General features: G+C 47.0%; 1 protein-coding gene and 1 long non-coding RNA gene across 5 annotated transcripts in view; one reads left to right on the top strand and one right to left on the bottom strand.

Annotated features, from left to right (window-relative positions):
- CAMK1D (calcium/calmodulin dependent protein kinase ID) overlaps nt 1-18,259 on the top strand; it is a 438,187-nt gene that overhangs the window by 229,342 nt on the left and 190,586 nt on the right. The window lies entirely within an intron of this gene.
- LOC123590219 lies at nt 12,939-16,748 on the bottom strand. The gene is made up of 2 exons (XR_006708674.1): nt 16,215-16,748; nt 12,939-12,990 (listed from the first exon to the last, which is right to left on the bottom strand). It is a non-coding gene; the product is annotated as an uncharacterized LOC123590219 (long non-coding RNA).

Genomic DNA, 18,259 nt, shown 5'->3' on the forward strand with positions numbered 1-18,259 from the left:
TAGTTGACACACAATGTTACATTAATTTCAGGTGACAGTATCTCTTATTTTTAACGTCTTGCATTAGTGTGATACGTTTGTTACAATTGATAAGTCAATATTGATACATTATTATTAGCCGAAGTCTGTAGTTTACATTAGGGGTAACGCTTCCTGTTGTATTTTATGGATTTTTAATAAATGTGTAATGACTTGTATCCGCTGTTACAATATCACAGAGAATAGTTTCACAGCCTTAAAAGTCCCCTGTCCTCCATCTAGTTCTCTCTTCCTCCCCCTTCCTCTCTTTCCCTACCCATCCCCTCTCACTGATCTTTTTATTGCCATAATAGTTTTGCCTTTTCCAGAACATCATATAGTTGGAATCACACAGCATGCAGGCTCTGTAGATTGCCTTCCTTCACTTAGCAAATATGCAGTTAAGCCTTCTCCATGTCTTTTCTGTGGTTTGACGGCTCATTTCTTGTTAGTGCTGAATGACGTTCTACTGTCTGGATGTACCACAGTTGGCTTATCCATTCATCTGCTCAAGGACACCTTCGTTGCTCTCTGGTTTGGGCAGTTATGAACGAAGCTGCTATACACATCCCGTGTCTTTGTTTGGCGGAGATGGAGGTTGGCTCCCAGCGTCCGGGAGCTGAGTGAGGCTGGGACTTTTACTCAGTCTCCTGTCTTCTCGGTGTCCCCTCAGCCACATCCGAGTCTGCCTCGTCAGCCTCTCTGGAGAGCGAACCTTCGGCTTTACCTCCTGGGCTTGCTCAAGGGAGACAGTCCGGGGGTCTATATGGTCCTTCTGAAGACGGATCCATCCCCTTGGTTTTAAACCAATCTTTCGAGGCACCCGGCGCCTTCAATTCCTGAGCCTTCTGGGGTTCAGGGTTGCAAACCAGCCCTGATTGTGTTAATTTTCCACGCCTCCCTCCCCGTCCCAGCCTTGGGCTTAGGTTTGGGTCTGCTGGTCTGTCAAATCAGTTGCAACTTGACCATCTGCTTCCGCTGCCTCAGTTTTGTTGACCTGTCTCAATAGGTAATTTCTTCCTCTCCTCTGTCTTTTTGCTGCGCCTAATGAAAGCCCCCAACTGATCCTCCTTAATAAGATCCGCATCTTGTACTGCAAACGAACATACCCTCAGTTATTCAACCATTTCCTTGTGGATGGACTTTCAGGTTGGCTTCTGTATTTTTATTTTTGTTTTAGCCTCTCCACGTAACACTTGGATAAACATCCTCCTGCATTCTTACTCCTGTCCTTTCTTACTGGGCTCTTTTATTTCCAGAAAGATTTTCCTGCATGGGATTATAGGATCCAAGGTGTGTATGTCTTGCATGTGAATAGACGTCGTCAGATTCATTTCCTAAAAGTTGGTTGCACTTTATACTCCCACCAGCACTGGAGACCCTTTCACTTTCCAAGTGAGAAAATTAGGGTCCTGGGAGGGCGGAGCATGCTGTATGATTTTGAGCAGTATATTTGTGATTAGATGATTACTTTTTGTTTTTTCAATAGTAAGTTTTGATACATACTGCTGGATGATGATGACGATTATGACGATGAATTTTAGAGAGCAGGGGACAGGGGCAGAGAGAGAGGGTGGGAGAGAGAATCCCAAGTAGGCTTTAGCCTGCGGCAGGCAGAGGTGCAGGAGGGCTGAGCGTCAGAACTGGGTTCTAGGTGCAGCACAGAGCTCTCTGGCATCCTGGCCACGGGCGGCCCAGCTTCCCCAGCGGTGAACGGGTCCTCCCCAGAGCAGTGAGGACAGCCTGTCTTCTGCAGCAGGTGGGAAGGAGGGTGCCAGGTGATGTCTGTGACAGTAAAGCCATGCGCTAGCTTGGGGCCCTGGACCATCCTCCCCACGACTCCTCCCCAGCTCAGTGATGCCCTCCCTGCTGTGCTCAGTGGGGAGACACAAGTGGTGAAGCCAGGCTGCCCTTGACTCACCACAGGGTCACTAGCACTTACAGCATTTCCTGAGTGAGGGGGTTAGTAAATAACACAGGTAGCTAGCTCCCTCTCACCCTCTGTGACTTTTTTTTAAGTTTATTTATTTTGAGAGAGAGAGAAAGCACAAATCGGGGAGGGGAAGAGAGAGAGAGAGAGAGAGGGAGAGAGAATCCTAAGCAGGCTCTGCGCTGTCAGCACAGAGCCCGACATGGGGCTCGAACCCATGAACCGTGAGATCATGACCTGAGCTGAAGTCAGGCACTTAACCGACTGAGACACTCAGGCGTCCCTCTCCCTCTGTGACTTTTTACTTTTTTTTTTTTCTCTAAGTGTATGTATTTATTTTGAGAGAGAGACAGAGAGAGTGCAAACTGGGAAGGGGCAGAGAGAGGGAGAGAAGAGGTCCCAAGCAGGCTCTGTGCTAACAGCCAAGTGCGACGTGGGGCTGGAACTCACGAACCGGGAGATCGTGACATGAGCAGAGATTGAGTAGGACGCTTAACTGACCGAACCACACCGGGCGCCTCTGTGACTTTTTAAAAACCACGGGAACACCTGACTTCCATTATCATTGTAACAAGGACCTCAGTGGTGCTGACTGTTCACTCCTGGCCAGAAACCCCTCTGAGCACTTGACATTGCTGTGATATGGACAACAATATGTATTGTGTTATTATTATATACTTTTATTGTGTTACATAACCTTATATTGTATGGCTCATGCATTTGATCCTCCTGGCAGCATGGCGTGTCCTGAGAGTGCCTCCGTTTTGACGGTGGAGGGAAGCAGAACAGAGAGAGGTTAAGAAAAGCCCAGCGCCACCCCCCCCCCCCCGCCCCCCGCCCCCAGCTGGGATTCAAACCCAGGCCTCTGGATGCACAGCTGAGCTCTTCCCCTTCATACGCGGGTCCTTGTTCTTTCGGCCAGTGCCGCCCATCACATCCTTTCCCTCCGTGTCACATCACAAGATCATCACAGCCCCCTGAGAGGCTTCTCCTGGATAGTGTAATCAGGATAACATGAGTTGATGTATCAATCGGTGGAACAAGCTGAATGCCATTAAACAGACTCAGCTTCCCCTGTGTTACTATGTTCCAGATTCTTCATATATACAAGCTCAGTTGGTCATCAGAGCAGCACGAGGGGGTAGGTACTCCTATTATCCCCATGTTGTAGGTGGGAAGGCCAGGCACAGAGAGGGTGAGCCACTTGCCTGAGAGCCCATAGCTGGCATTTGTAGAGCTGGGATTCACTTCCGGGCAGCCTGGCTCCAGAGTCCGTGCCCCTCACGACTGCTCTGCCGCTTGACATCAGCCTCTGTGCAGGCAAAACCCCTTGGTAGCTGCATGCTTGTTAATTGGGAGGTGTTCAGACCCTTTGCTCCGCCCTTCAGAGCCCTTCAGAATTAGTCTCCAGTGTACTTTATCCTGCCTCACGTCCAGGAAACAGCCTTAATCGCAGCCCTTGCTTGCCCCTCGTCTGTCCCGCAACATTTATCACCAGGGTTTGGGCTCCAATAGCTTGAGGCTCCTCTTGCATTTTTGATTCAGGGCATGTGCAGCCGATTATTCAGGGCGTGCTGAGGACTGGCCTCACCACCTGCTGTTAGAGAATTAGTGGAGGCAGAGCCCTGAGCCACTTGCGTTGGAAGAAATGAGCACAGTTTAGTGTAGACTCTTCTAGACCCTTGTGGAAAGCCCCTTACTGTCCCAGTCCTCTGCCTTCTCTCTGAGAGTCTGGGCCCTTTCTTCTCCTTTGGAGTGAACCAATGGAGCCTTTCTGTTAAGAAATGAGAGCTTCACATCCAAAAACCTATGCTGGTTTCTTTCCAGGAATACTAGGATGTTTCCATATTTTGCATTTTCTTCATAGAGCGCATTAAAGGCTAAAATTCACAGTTAGAAAATAACTTCTTTGTCTTGAGCAATACTTCTGAACTGTAGGTGTCACTGAGGAAAACCCGTGGGCCCCCTTCAGAGATCCTGCCTCATTAAGTCTGGGGTGGGGTCCTGGAATTTGCATTAATAAAAGCTCTCTCTACTTGGTTCTGATGCATTCTCCCCATTTGAGCACCCTGGGGTTAGGATGTTGCTCTGAAATGTGCAGAACCTTGGAAGAGGTAAAATGTTCCACAACATATTCAGGGGTCCAGTAGACTTTCTTGGCCTCACAATAATTCATTTGTTCTGGATCTATAGAACAAAAATAAAACAACAGAGCGTTAGTGGTCTGCACTCAAAAGGGGATATTTTTATTAGATGCTGAGTTCTCGTTTGTTAGTTAAAACAAAGAAAGCACACAACAGATATTGCCTTTCCACTTAATTTACCAGGGGATTTATTTTATTGCGATTTCAAAAACCGTAACTTTATGCAATAAACTTTGCACTCCACTTGATGTCGTGGAAACATCTTGTTCCAAGGCATTGAAAGCCCAAGATGACAATAAACATGTTTATATATGAAGTAAAACCAGTAAAGAAACAGAGCTAAAGGCTTGTCCCTTCTTCCAGAACTCTTGTGTGCTGTTCCCACGTTGAGGCTGTCAGAACATCACACGGAGAGAAGTTAGAGGCCTTCTGTGTGGCTGTTAAGTAAAGAGCTCATTGTGTGGGAAGATCTTGATTATAGTCATTACAGATGGGGACATATTCTCTACCTCTGGTTTTGTTTCAACCTCCACAGTATCTTGCAGAAAAGTGCCAAACGGTGACTCTTATGATATCTGAGGTGTTGTTTGGGGAAATATTCGGGTTCCTGATTTTGTTGTGATGTTCCATTTCTCGGGGGCTCGTACCAGTGTTGGTTGGGAGCATCATCTAAAGCGAGGGACCCCAGGTACAGGAGGAGGTGGGTGCCCACGACCCTGTTAGGGGCTCCCTGGCTTGGATGGTTGGGGACACATCCCATCCCAGAGCAAGGGGACACAGAGGCAGGACTGTTTCACTGTGTACTGATTACCTGCTCCTTAGACAGTGAGCTCGCAGGGACCCCAGGACAGCTCCCAAAAGTGGGCTTTTATCTTGCTTTTGGGTATCTTTCGGACAAATGACCTCTGAAGTCCTTTCCAACCCTAAGGATACAGGATTTGAACAACAAAGCCCAGATTCCTCACCTTGATATTTGGAGCCATTTATCCCCTGGCTTTCTGTTCCATCACTGTCACACCCCTTTGTCTTCCCCACATCTTTTCCTCACTGGCAAGCTTACCTCTGGACCTTCTCTCTTGCTTTTCCTCATGAACACCCCCCACCGCGACCATGGCTAGGACCCTGCTTCTCTTCTTTCCTTGTGTACGTTCTGCCCAACGAGATCAACTTTCTTCGTCTTGCCGGTGAGCTTTCCCTCATGACCTAAGCTTCCTCCAAATCTCCCTTCTTTGAGACCCCATTGCACCGACTTCCCGCACAGCACAGTCTATGGCACTTTGTAACTGCTGTCTTTAGGGTGAGAGTTGGTAGAGCCTTCCGAGTTTACACGTGAGGACGGGTGGATGAAGAAGCGGGGGGACCGAGAAGATGCACCACTGGGGATAAAGCATCCCCCGCGGCATGTCTCGCCTTCAAGTGAACATTCCCTAAGAGCTGAAACTATGCCTTGTACTCTTAGGATCCTTCTTGGTACTTAATGGTTCCTTATCTTGTGACACAAGAGGAACTGTTCTGAGGTTGCATTCAGGACTTTATTTTCAGGGGCGCCTGGGTGGCTCAGTCGGCCAAGCATCCGACTCTTGATTTCAGCTCAGGTCATGACCTCCTGGATCATGGGATTGAGCCCTGTGTCGGGGTCTGCTCTGGCAGTGCAGAGCTTACTTGGGATTCTCTGTCCCTCCTCTCTCTCTGCCCGTCCCCTGCTCACATTCTCTCTCTCTCTCTCTCTCTCTCTCAAAATAATAAACTTTAAAAAAAGACTTTATTTTGAAAGGGTGTCATGATTTAAGTCTCCAGAGGTCAGCACAGACCCCTTGAAGCTCTCTCTTGCTGATCTCACAGCAATTTTTACACATGCAAAATATTTGTCAGTAAAGGAGTTTTGAGAGTCGGTATTTGAAGGGCGGTGGTGAATCTTAGTAAAACGGGTTTTGTTCTATTGAATATGGTAAAAAAAAAAATCAAGACATTGTCCATCATTGTTCACAACGGGGAACAGTTCAGATCATGGGGTAGGAAGGAGACAAACGGATATGATGGCATAGAGCTGCTTGAGGTTATGCATTTGCCATTCTCTGAGAGTTTTATCCAGTAGGATACAAGCGCCTTGAGAGCAGAAACTCTCCGTCTCTATCCCCACATGCAGGAGGTTCTCAGGAAATATTTGTTGAACGAATGAGTAAATGAAAGAACCCTCAGAAGCACAACGCCAAGGTTGGTGGTCACCAGTGTAGCGGAACTGATCCGCCTCTGGCCTGAATGATGCCCCTGCCCCCTGGTTGATGGTTGAGGTCTCTATTTGATTAAGGCCACACCAAACTCTATTTCAGGCTTCTCTGAGATTTGCAGATGTTGTAGCTTAAGATTCACCTCCCTCCAGAAAGTGCCTGGCCCCAGTCCCTTCCCCATTTCCCATGTGACTGTTTTGGGTAGGGGATCAGAGAATGTCATGTTTTTGAGCAGAATCGCTAAGTGTGAGAAGCCAGCTAAGAATGTGGGGATGTGGATTCAGGGGGAAATAGGAGTGTGAAAGCCTCACGTTGGGGGGGGGGGTGCTGTATCCTTGGAGGTTAGCGGACAACAGGAAGAGCCCTGTCCATGGCTGATGCAGTGAGGTGAGTGGTCCGAAAGGCTCGTGGGACCGGGCTGGTTGGGCTTTGTGGGCCATCCCAGGGAGAATGGATCGTATCCTAATTGCGTGGGACACGACTGTAGGCTAGCACCCGATGTAAGGGTCTCCACGTGTATTTGAACCTCACAGCAACCTGAAATAAGTCCGTCAGAGGTAGTTATTCCCATTGTAGAGATGAAGGAAATTGGGGTCTGAGAAGTTCAGAGGCTGGAACCCAGAACTTCCGATGGCCCGTGAGACTTGTCGCTGTTTGCTGTCTCAAGCCTGGCCTAGAAGGGGGAGCATCGGTTTGTAGGCCCCATCGTGAGGCCCCACGAGGCTGACCTGCAGTGCGTGGGTTGTGAGCCGCTCCGATAGGGAGATAGGCCGTGATGTGTGTGCTAGGATCTGAGAAGCCACTCCTTTTTTCTTCTTTTGGTTCTCTCCCTAGAGTGGCATGTTCAATTCTGGGAGAGAAAGCGGGGGGTTGGGAGAGATGCCAGGGGGCAACAGGAAAGTAGACAACAGAGTGTATTGTTGGTCTTACGGGAAGGGGTGAATGGAATGGAAGAGTTTGTCATTTTTGCCCCTGAGAAGCAAGAGTGGCAACAGTGATCTTCAAATAACTGAGGTTTCTGGCCAGTGACTTCCATCTCCACACAAGATTATATTGGAGAAGGTCAACTTTAAGTGTAACACTGTGGAGCAATCAGGCATAATGAGCTTCATAGCAATGAGCATCGTTAAGCGGCCCACTCAAGGGCTGTTGTAGAAACTTGGTCCCCGGAAATCACCGAGCCATTCTTCTGGAAAGGGGAGGCCCAGTGACGCTCTGACCTTTTGCAATTGCTGGACTCTCTGAGGCTGTGATCCCGGTAAGTTTGATGTTCACACGGAAAGAAGAATTTTCAGGTTTGGCACCACCTGCCCTGGGACAGAGAATCCCGGACCTCCGGCCTCACAGGGGTGCCATGACTACGGGCTGAGCCAGCCTCCTGCCGAGGGCCTTCGCTTGTGCTGTATCTGCTCAGAGGAGATTTTTGTTTTGTTTCTTCGGGAATGACTTTCAACCTCATCATGGTTAAAAACAATTGTTTTCCGGGGGGCTCGACCAGTTCTTTGGCAGGTTCTCGTGGGTAAGCACCCACTCCTTTCTCCCAGGCACCTTATTCTCATGCCACACAGCATAGAATGTGCAGTGATTCATTTGGAAAAGAAAAAAATAAGTAAAACATAACCGCAGAACCCACCATCTGCTTTGTCAGGAGACACCTCCAAACAGAGGCCTCCAAGGGTCCCTCTGGCAGCTGTTTTCAGCCATCAGATAGCCCCCACATGGCCAGCTTGTCGTCCCACCCATTGTCCTTCAGGCATGGTTCTACAGGGATAGACACGGGATGGAAGGTTTTGAGGCTCATCACGTAACTGAGTGGCATGAGGGACCAAGGAACTCTTGTTCCCTGTCCAGCTGGTACGGCACATCCTTTTCCTTCTGTGTTTCCTTCTGTGTACACTGTGATCAGGAGACACTCTGCCCGGGCCTCTGGGACTGCTTGAGCTGCTTTCCCCACTGAGTGTCAGCATGATTCTAGACTTTTCTGTGATGCCGATGTCCCACATGCTTGCACCTAGAGTCTGGTGCAGCTGTTCTCCCTACCAGCCCGTTCCCTGTCACCTTCCCTGCCACTGAGAGGCAATGTGTCAGGGTTCCCAGGGGAGGAAGGGGGCTTCATAGCATGAGCCAGGCATTTGGAGGTCATTTTGGTGGCCATGTTCAGTGGGGCATGGGTGACAGCATAAAGAGGAGATTAGGATTTGGTCTGGTCAGTCCTCCGTTCGTTCGTTCATTCATTCATTCATTCATTCCACATGTGCCAGTACAGCGCTAAGGAGATAGGATACAACAGTAACTAAGACAGTCTTCATTTTGATGGGGGTCACATGGGGGGGGGGGACGTAACAATATACCATGTAATTTCAGAAGTTGATGTGGGCTGTGAAGGCTATGAGAGGATGCTGTGGGGGTCAGTGGCAGAGGACGAGGGCTTGGGGGCTGGGAGGCCCCTCTGTGGACCGTGCACCGAGAGCCCGATGTCCCAGCACCATCTGCTCGTGGGGACAGCCGCACGGACAAGTGCCATCTCCTGTATGTCCAGCCCACAGATGCTTCCCCCCTTTCCCCCCCCTGTTGGTTTAATAAATATAATCACTGAAACATCTGAGTGCAAAACTGTTCAGACTTCACCATTTAGAGTAAATGTGACGTCTTCACTCACCAGTCGTTTCCCGAGCGCCCTCCGAGCCCGTGGTGTCCCGCGGAGGGATGGGGAGGAGGTCCTGCCCTCAGGAGCTCCAGTCTGGGGGTGGGTGCAGGGGTAGACACCTCTCAAAGGCAGGAGGGCCCAGGGGACCTTCCCGGGGCCGGAAGAGGCCCATCTGCATTTCAGGTCTGTTGGTACCCGGCGCTGCAAATGTCCACAGTCCGTAGAAATGAGGCGGCAGCAACTGGTTTTATTTTTAAATGTTAAACTGAAGTTCAGAGCCGGAGCAAGGATCTGTTGAACTAAGGCTTTTATCTCATCACGATTATTTTCTTCCTTCTTTCTTACAATGGGTGATTCCTGATAAAAGCCAGCATTTTCATCTTCTAGTTAAGTGACGCTCCGTTGAGCACTTTATGAGTGCGGATATGCTATTTAATTTTTTATTTTTATTTTTATTTATTTATTTTTAGAACAGAAATTTATTTCTCACAGTTCCGGAGGCTGGAAGTCCATGATCAAGTTGCCAGCCGGTTCGGTTTCTGGCGAGGGCTCTCTTCTCAGCTTGCAGATGGCCTCCTTCTAGGGTCCACACGTGGCCAAGACAGAGGGCTGTCTTGTGTGTCCTCTCACGATGGCACTAATCCTACTGCATCAGGGCTCCACCCTGATGCCCTCCAATTCACTATTTAAAATGCCTATTTCACTAATGATAAGTAGCCTACTAGACTGGCAAGAAAACCAGTCTTCCACTTTAAATAGTGGAAGAAATCTCTCCCTTGATTACTGTGAGTTTCTCCATCCAGACATTGTATTTCTTTGTTTGTTTTACTATTTTTCAAATGTTTATTTTTGAGAGAGGGACACACAGAGAGAGAGCAGGGGAGAGGCAGGGAGAGGGAGACACACAATCCAAAGCAGGCTCCAGGCTCTGAGCTGTCAACACAGAGCCTGATGTGGGGCTCGAGCCTACCAACTGTGATATCATGACCTGAGCTGAAGTTGGATGCTTAACCGACTGAGCCACCCAGACACCCCTCCATCCAGACATTTTAAATACTTTCTGAATTGTCCTTGGAGGGTTTGTGTGTGTGTGTGTGTGTGTGTGTGTGTGTGTGTGTGTGGTAAAGTACACGTAAAATTTACCATCTTAACCATTTTTAAGTGTACAGCCCAGTGGCATGAAGTACATCACATTGCTTCTCACTCATCACCTGCAGAGTCTTTCCATCTTGCTCAAGACCTTGGAGTATGTTCGTACAGCTTCCTTTGCTAGTAGGCATGTTTTGTTTAGCCTAGGTACCAGGTATTTTATAAGTTGTCTAATTTAATTGTTGCCATAATCCTTTAAGGGGACTTTTTTTTAATTAACATTTTTATTTATTTTTGAGAGACAGAGACAGAGCGCGGGCAGGGGAGGGGCAGAAAGAGAGGGAGACACAGAATTGGAAGCAGACTCCAGGCTTTGAGCTGTCAGCACAGAGCCCGATGCGGGGCTCGAACCCACGAACCGCGAGATCATGACCTGTGCCGAAGTCGGACGCTCAACCGACTGAGCCACCCAGGCACCCCTATAAGGGGACATTATACACACTATTTTTATGATGAGAAAAGAGGCTGAGAGGGGTTATCCTGCTGAAGGGTACCCAGCCAGTAGAGGTTGGGATGGGAATTTGAACTCAGCTCCTCCAAAGACATGGCCTTCCCCGCCCCCGCCCCCCCCCCCCCCCCCACTTGTTCCGTGGTGATTTTCAGCTTGCAGTTCTGATTCTGGCATCTTGCCTCCCCGCAGTCACTGTCTTCAGCACAGACAAGAGCACTGTTCACATTTTTCTCGGAATGCTCGGCATGTTTCCCTTGTGCTCAGATTTTCCTAATCGATAAACGTGAGCGCCAACACAACAGGCATCTGCAAAGACGGCTAAAAATTAAAACCATGCTTTCTTTTGGAAGACGATGTGGAACCGTATCCCTAAAATGTGACGACCATGTACCTCTGCTGAGAATAATTCCCCCTCTAAAAAGTCACGCGGTGGTTTTTTTAAGTAACGCGAGGCAGCAAATATCTTCCCCGTTACATGTATCTTTCTGCCCGTTGACGATGGCATCTGTGTCTTTCTTTTGTGACAACACGTGGACGTATGACATAGGATTTCCTTCTTAGCCTCATCCTTGGCTGGGATGCGTGCGGTGGTAGGTGGTAGAAATGTTGATACTATGGAAGGTCCAGGGAAGATCCCCATGGTGCTGGTACCAGACTTGCTAATGTACAGGTGCCCTCATTTTTGGGGGGTGGGGGGTCCAAGTCAGTTGCATAAAATCGTGCAAATGTTAGCCATCTTTTTTATTCTTGGAAGAAACAGTCTGTTAGAGAACATGGTTAGGAATTAGCAGTAAAGCATCCTCAGCTCCTTCCCCGTTATGAGGCTGTGGTACTATATTAAGGCATATCACTCAGATGGTAACATCAAACATATGGTAGAAGAGGGAAAGAAACATGTGCTTTCTCTAGTTTGACATGCAAATAAGAGGGAAAACACTGCAAAGGCAGAAGCTGGCTTCTAATATTAGAGAGCAGGGGAAGGCCACCCAGCACCCCGACCGGGAGCCCCGTGACACCCCCTCCTCACCTCCCCACTACCACCCCTCCTGCTGGCCGGTGCCTCCAGTGACCACAGGCAGCAGAATGATGGGGGGAGGTGGGTGGGGCTCCCGAGATCCTTGTGGTGAGAAGCCCTCAGGGAATGGAAGGAGCCCCCTCCTCCTCTGTCTCCACCCCCCATCTCTGCCTCCCCTCCCCTTCTCCCTTCTCTGACACACACGGTAGGGCTTTCCTCATCCACTGACCCGAAGGTCAATGTGAAGGGCTGGGGATTGACAGAGGTCAAGGTCCCAGCTGATTTTTCAGTTTTTCCCATTTGCAGATCTGTAGTTTTCGTCCTATGACCCTCCTCAAGTTGACTTTTAATGGCTCTGCGTTGCCATCTGGATAAAGTCCAACCTCCTGGCCTGGCTGTTCTCCATGCTCTAGCCCTCGTTCTTGGCTTCACCCCTGCGCCTCCACCATCCTTCCCCATCCCCACCCCCAGTGCTTTATAATCCAAGTCCTCCGTGCTGTTCTTGACGTGCAGTGCTCTTTGCTCCCCCCCTACCCCGGCCCCCATTTTGTAAAGCCTCTTCTCGGCCTGGAGGACACTGTCTGCCTTATTCCCAGCCCAGCCCAGCTCACTTTGCTTGAGTAAAGCCTACTGGTCCTTCATCTGTCTCATTCATTTCCATCAGGAAGTCTTTTCCAAGCCCCTGCAGCTGCTCAGGCTCCCCCCCCACCCCCGCTTGATCCCACAACCCCAAGTTGACATGCCACTCACAGCATAGCCTGTCCACTCCAGTCTCCGTGTCCTCTGAGACAACCTAGGGGGTTTGCTCATAGCTCTGTCCTCAGATTCAGTGAATGTCTGCTGAAGGAATAGGTTTACCCCCTCTGGCACTGCCTGTGCAGACCTCCCTGCCCGTGCCTCATTTTGTATCATCAGATCCTCTTTTTTTTTTTTTTTTTTAATGTTTATTTGCTTTTGAGAGAGCACGGGTGGGAGAGGGGCAGAGAGAGAGGGAGACACAGAATCTGAAGCAGGCTCCAGGCTCCGAACTGTCAGCACAGAGTCCGACGCGGGGCTCAAACCCACAGACCGTGAGATCATGACCCGAGCCGAAGTCAGACGCTCACCCGACTGAGCCCCCCAGGTGCCCCTGTATCATCAGATCCTTAAATGTGGTGGAAGTGTGGAAGGGGGAAGGTGAGACTGTACCTTCTCTCCACTGTGGTGGGGAAAGCCTCTCAGAGACACCTTCTCTGGCCACTGTTGTCTCCATCACTGTCTGTGTCTCCGCCAGTTGCCTCCCAGTGTTTAGTACAACAGGCGGTCTCACCTGTCTCGTTCTCTTCTGGGGTGGGGGCCTCATCCCTCAGTTTTTTCCTGCGACACACAGGTGTTCAGTATCTTGTGCCGAATGTGCACATTAATTCATCTGGTGGCAGTAAAGTACAGGACTCTCAGCGTCAGAAGGAAAAAAACAGCTCTCCCTTTATTTGCCTTACAAATAGGGAGAAAAGGTTTTTCAAGAAGTAGGATCAAAATCAGAAAGGGCTTTGGGGGTTGGTCTATTCTGCTCACCCCGACTCCCAGGAAACCCCAGGAGAATGTGCTTCTCCATTTTTTCTAGGACACTCTCATGTGAAAACTTGCTTTAAAAGAGATCTAATGTTTATTTACTTTTTAATTAACATTTTGTTTTTCACTGTCCATCTGTTTATTATGTGTTTAGCTACATTGATTTGCATGTTATTGCACTCATTACCAGATCCTTTAAGCCCTTAGGTGGTTCTCATTACAGTGCTCTGTGGGAAAGGATTATTATGTAACAATCCGATGACTCGTGGATATATATTCCTTAATTGGAGATTCTGTCTGCATCCCTGGTGTTCACCTGGAGACTTCCCTGCACCTGAAATTTTACATGAAAACTCCCTTGGTGGATATGCCGGAATCATTGATGATTTCTGATAGCACTAGTCCCTCAAACTCTGTGACTTTAATGAGGGAAAAAAACTGTATTGGATGATAGAAACCGACAGATGTCCTTATTATTATTCCACAGAACAGCTCCTTCCTCTCACCAAGGAGAATCTGTGTTCCTAGACCCAGTAATTTCTGCTCCTAGAAAACTCTTCCCGTTCACTCTGCTTGGGAGTATGTTTTTCCTGATTTGGGATGTTGGTTGCTGTCAGCTTGCCTCCATCCCATTCAATTAGGCGAGGCTCTGTGTCAGTTACAGGTTCTGCCAGCAGGGGGCGGTAGAAAGTAAAAGGATTTTAGATCGGGCACACCTGGGAGCCTCTCCGTTCCCAGGCCCCCTCCCTGTAGAGATGGGCGTTGTGCTTTCTGTGTCACACGTGGCAACCCCACGTGCTAGCACAGAGCTTTCCACGTGTGAGTGCTTCGTGAAGGTGTGTTGTATCAACGGCATTGAACCTGGCTTGGGGAGCTTATTCTTTGCAAACCTATTGGACAGACCAGCTACAACAGCTCAGCGGCAGTTGGTACTTTATTTTCTCTGTGGAAACCACGAGGATGTTAGTAATGGACAACCCTAAAGCATTTTTTTTGTTGTTGTTTCCTGAGATAAAGTCGGGCTATTTGCATCTGTCTGCAGTTTGGTAAAAAGAAGATTGAGCACACTTTTTACACATTCTCAGAGAATATTCCTGACCGAAGCTCTCCTGTGTTGCTCTGTTTTGCTCCTGAGTTTGCTGGGCGTGGCCTAGCTCTGTTTTTACTGCAGTGCTCCACAAATGGGATCTTTTTTGGTGTGGTGACATGAAAAAGATTGGAATCTCTCTCTTAACTGTGTATTCTGGGTAAATTCTTTCTTTCAAGTTGATTAAAAAAAATTTTTTTTTAATGTTTATTCGTTTTTTGAGGGACAGAGCGTGAGTGGGGGAGGGGCAGAGAGAGAGGGTGACACAATGCAAAGCAGGCTCCAGGCTCTGAACTGACAGCACAGAGCCTGACGAGTGGCTGGAACTCACAAACCATGAGATCATGACCCAAACTCACAAACCATGAGATCATGACCCGAGCCAAAGTCGAACTCTTAACTGACTGAGCCACCCAGACACCCCTCTTTCAAGTTGATTTTAAACAATGCTTGCTTTATCAGGGTTGCCTGGCTGGCTCAGTCAGTAGATCATGTGACTCTTGACCTCTGGGTCATGAGTTCAAGCCCCACATTGTGGGTGGAGCTTACTTAAAAATAAAATAAATAAACAGAAGATAAAAAAAATAAAGACTATGCTATCAGTTATCACTGCTATCCTTTGGCTTAAAATACAGTTTTCGTAAATTATTTTGACTTAAAAATGAGTGAATATTTAAACGATAGAAACAGCTAAATCTATAGCTATAAAGTTGATTCTTTATAGACTGTGAAACACGTCATGGAAGAGAGCTGTGTTGCGAGCACCTGAAAAAAAGGAAGCAGGAAAAACTTTGAGGCAGCAGTGAGTTTTCAGCAAAATTTTGACCTGGATGAAATTTCATGTGCCGGCAATGCTGTACCTGTCACCGTGTGTTGTAATTATTTACTGACCTATCAGTGGACTAGACTGTGATTTCCTTGAGGCATGGGCCGAGAGTCATTGAGTGCAGCCCTGACATGAGCTGGTGTGTAGTAAGTTTCAGTAGATGATTGTTGAATGAATTAGTGAATATCCTTGGAGGTGAGATAGGAATCTCTCTCTCTCTCTCTCTCTCTCTCTCTCTCTCTCACACACACACACACACACACACACACACACACACACGCACACGCACACAATGTCACACTTAAATGGATGGATGTTTGGTTGAGCAGTCATGCCCGAACGCTGTTGATCAGTGGACAGCAGGAACCTGAAAGGAAATTTCTAGGGATTTTCCCCAGGGCTGCCTCAGAACATATTTTTTCCAATAGCATACTTATTAAATTTACATATGGCCAGAGGCTAGATTCAAAAATAATTCTACCAGTAATAGATGACACAATAAATTAAATTTACCCTAATACTGGTCTCTTTTCTTTTCATTTTTTTTTTGCATGTTTTGTATGCTTTTAATTTGATTTTCCACCCACTCTCTTTATTTTAGGGTTTCTAGTTATGATTGGGTCTTGACAATACAGAAGGATATAGAATGCTCTGTAGTCGTTTCCAGTGAGTATAGGGGAGTGTTCTATGAAGAAAATTTCAGAGTTTTTCCTAGTATATTTGAGGTTAAAAAAAAAATGAGTCAAAAGTAGTCTTGGAAGAGTGAGTTACGTAACTTTTCTTTCTCTTTTTCCCCCCAAATGATTGTAAAAACTAGGGTAACTTATTTATTCTCCTTGGCAAGCAATGCATTCTTTCCATGTGGTCTGTGCAAGCCAGCCTTCTTTGGGTGTAAAAGTCCCCTGTCCCCCAGGCCTCTCACCCATTGCCCCTTCCCCCAGAGCTGCCTGAGTAAAACAAACAGGACAGAGTTACCTCTTTGAATGTCTCAACAAAAATAAATGTCTCTTTTTTCCACTCGTGTGAGTCCAAAACATAAATGCAAGCCAGGCCCAAGGATTATGCCAAGGGACTAAACCTTTAACACCAAAATTCAATTCCTTTCATGTCTGTGACAGATCAGATAACCCAACATCTCACAACGCCATCAAATTCAATATTTCCTTACCTAAAGCTTTTGCCTCATCACCGGAAACCTCCATGACCTTTCTCCTCAGAAGCTGGCTCATCTTCATTCCTCTCCCGGGTTGTCACTCCTGCCTCAGCATTTGGCTTGCCTTCACCTTTTCCTCAGAGCTCCTGGCGCTTCCCAGCCATCTGGGCTTTGGAACTTTCCCTGTAGAATCTCAGTAACCTCAGACGTGGAGGCTCTCCGCCGATTCTGAAGTAGCACCAGGCCTTTTGTACTAAATTATATATTTTCCCTACTGGTTGTGCAAGCTCTGATTCCTATCTTCTGTAACTCTGCAGAGAAATCACTTTCTACATTATTTTTTCATAAGCCATTACAAGTTCCTATGAATTTCACGTTAATATTCCAAAAGGCTGTGTTCAGTGGATCTTTTCTTTATCTGTGACGAAAGTGGAAATAAGTGTCAGATTGCTCACATAGAAGTTTCATATGTTAGGATTTGACTTCTTTTTTTTTTTTATGTTTAGTTTTGAGAGAGAGAGAGAGAGAGAGAGAGAGAGAGCGAGTCAGGGAGGGGCAGAGAGAGAGAAGGAGACACAGAATGTGAAGCAGGCTCCAGGCTCCGAGCCCGATGTGTGGCTTAAACTCATGAACTGTGAGATCATGACCTGGGCCGAAGTCAGAGGCCTAACAGACCGAGCCACCCAGGCGCCCAGCGTTTGGTTTCTGATCTGCAGAAATCTAAGTGGGATTGTTTGAAGGTTAGATAATTTCACAAATGGTTTAAATCCACTTCCTTCTTCTATAGAGCAGACTTTTAGCATCTCACCTTTATCATGTCTCTCAGATATCATCTTCTGTCTTGTTATTTTCACAAGTCTCGGTGGCTGAACACTTCCTTGAAGGGTATGAGGAGCAGTTAACACTTTCCCCACACTTTCTATTGGACAGGAGCAACCATTTACCCCCTACTGTTTTTAGCCAGGATCCATAATAATGACATATTTGTCATTACACTAACCCTATGGTTTTCAACTGGATTTCTAAAGCTAGATATGAACTATACTTCTATTTTTGTTCAAACTTAGGGAACAACTCAGAATAATGCAAACTTCTTCAGTTATTGGACCGTCTGTATCAATTGGGATGCCTTTGATTGTAACCAACAGAAAACAAAGCTGAAATTGACTCAAGCAACCAAGGAGGGAGATTGGTTGGTGTATTTGACCCTCCAAAGACAGGATGGGTTACATTTGGTTTGATTCAGCAAAACAATACTTGAGATCAAGACCTTGGCTTCTGCCCTTTTTTTTTTTTTTTTTTTTTTTTTTTTTGCTGTGCGGTCCACAGCTTCATTCTGGAGTTTCTTCTTTGCTCACAAGATGGCTGCCAGCAGCTCCTAGAACGGTTGTGTCCTTGCTCCAGGCCTGAGCCAGATGCCTCACACAGTCTTACTGCCAGAGGTAGAGGTGATTTTCCCCAAAGCACAAGCTGTGAGTCAGCAGTGTGGACCCAGTGAAAATCAAGAACTTAATGAAGGAAGAGCTTCATGGCCAATGAGAGGCAACCTAGTGCCTGCCACAACCATGTGAAAATAGCCTATGGACAGTTCATCTAAAAATACTCCCTATGTTGTAAATAAGACTAAGGATATGTTACAGTTAATGTGTCCATTTTCATTATGAGGCTACCTGGCTTTATTTAAATTATTTTCATACTGCTTGAAGAATTTCTGTAATTCGTCACACATGCTTAGTTTTTTGTTTTTTGTTTTTTTTTTTTAAGTAATTGAAACAGCATAAATAGCTTCTGTTGAGGATCTTCCTCTAAAATAGAAAATAGATGTAAGAAGAATGACTTACTATTCCTTTCTCTTCTGTTAAGTATTTTTATCCAGAAACTAGGTAAAACCTTGAATCTTTGAATGAGAGGTGATTTCTGAAGTAAAACAGTCTTTCTTTAAATTTTTTTATTTAAAAATAATTTTTTTAATGTGTATTTATTTTTGAGAGACAGAGAGAGCAGAGAGAGAGAGAGAGAGAGAGAGAGACAGAATCTGAAGCAGGCTCCAGGCTCCGAGC

This window comes from Leopardus geoffroyi, chromosome B4 (assembly GCF_018350155.1).
Source record: "Leopardus geoffroyi isolate Oge1 chromosome B4, O.geoffroyi_Oge1_pat1.0, whole genome shotgun sequence".
Taxonomy (NCBI): domain Eukaryota; kingdom Metazoa; phylum Chordata; class Mammalia; order Carnivora; family Felidae; genus Leopardus; species Leopardus geoffroyi.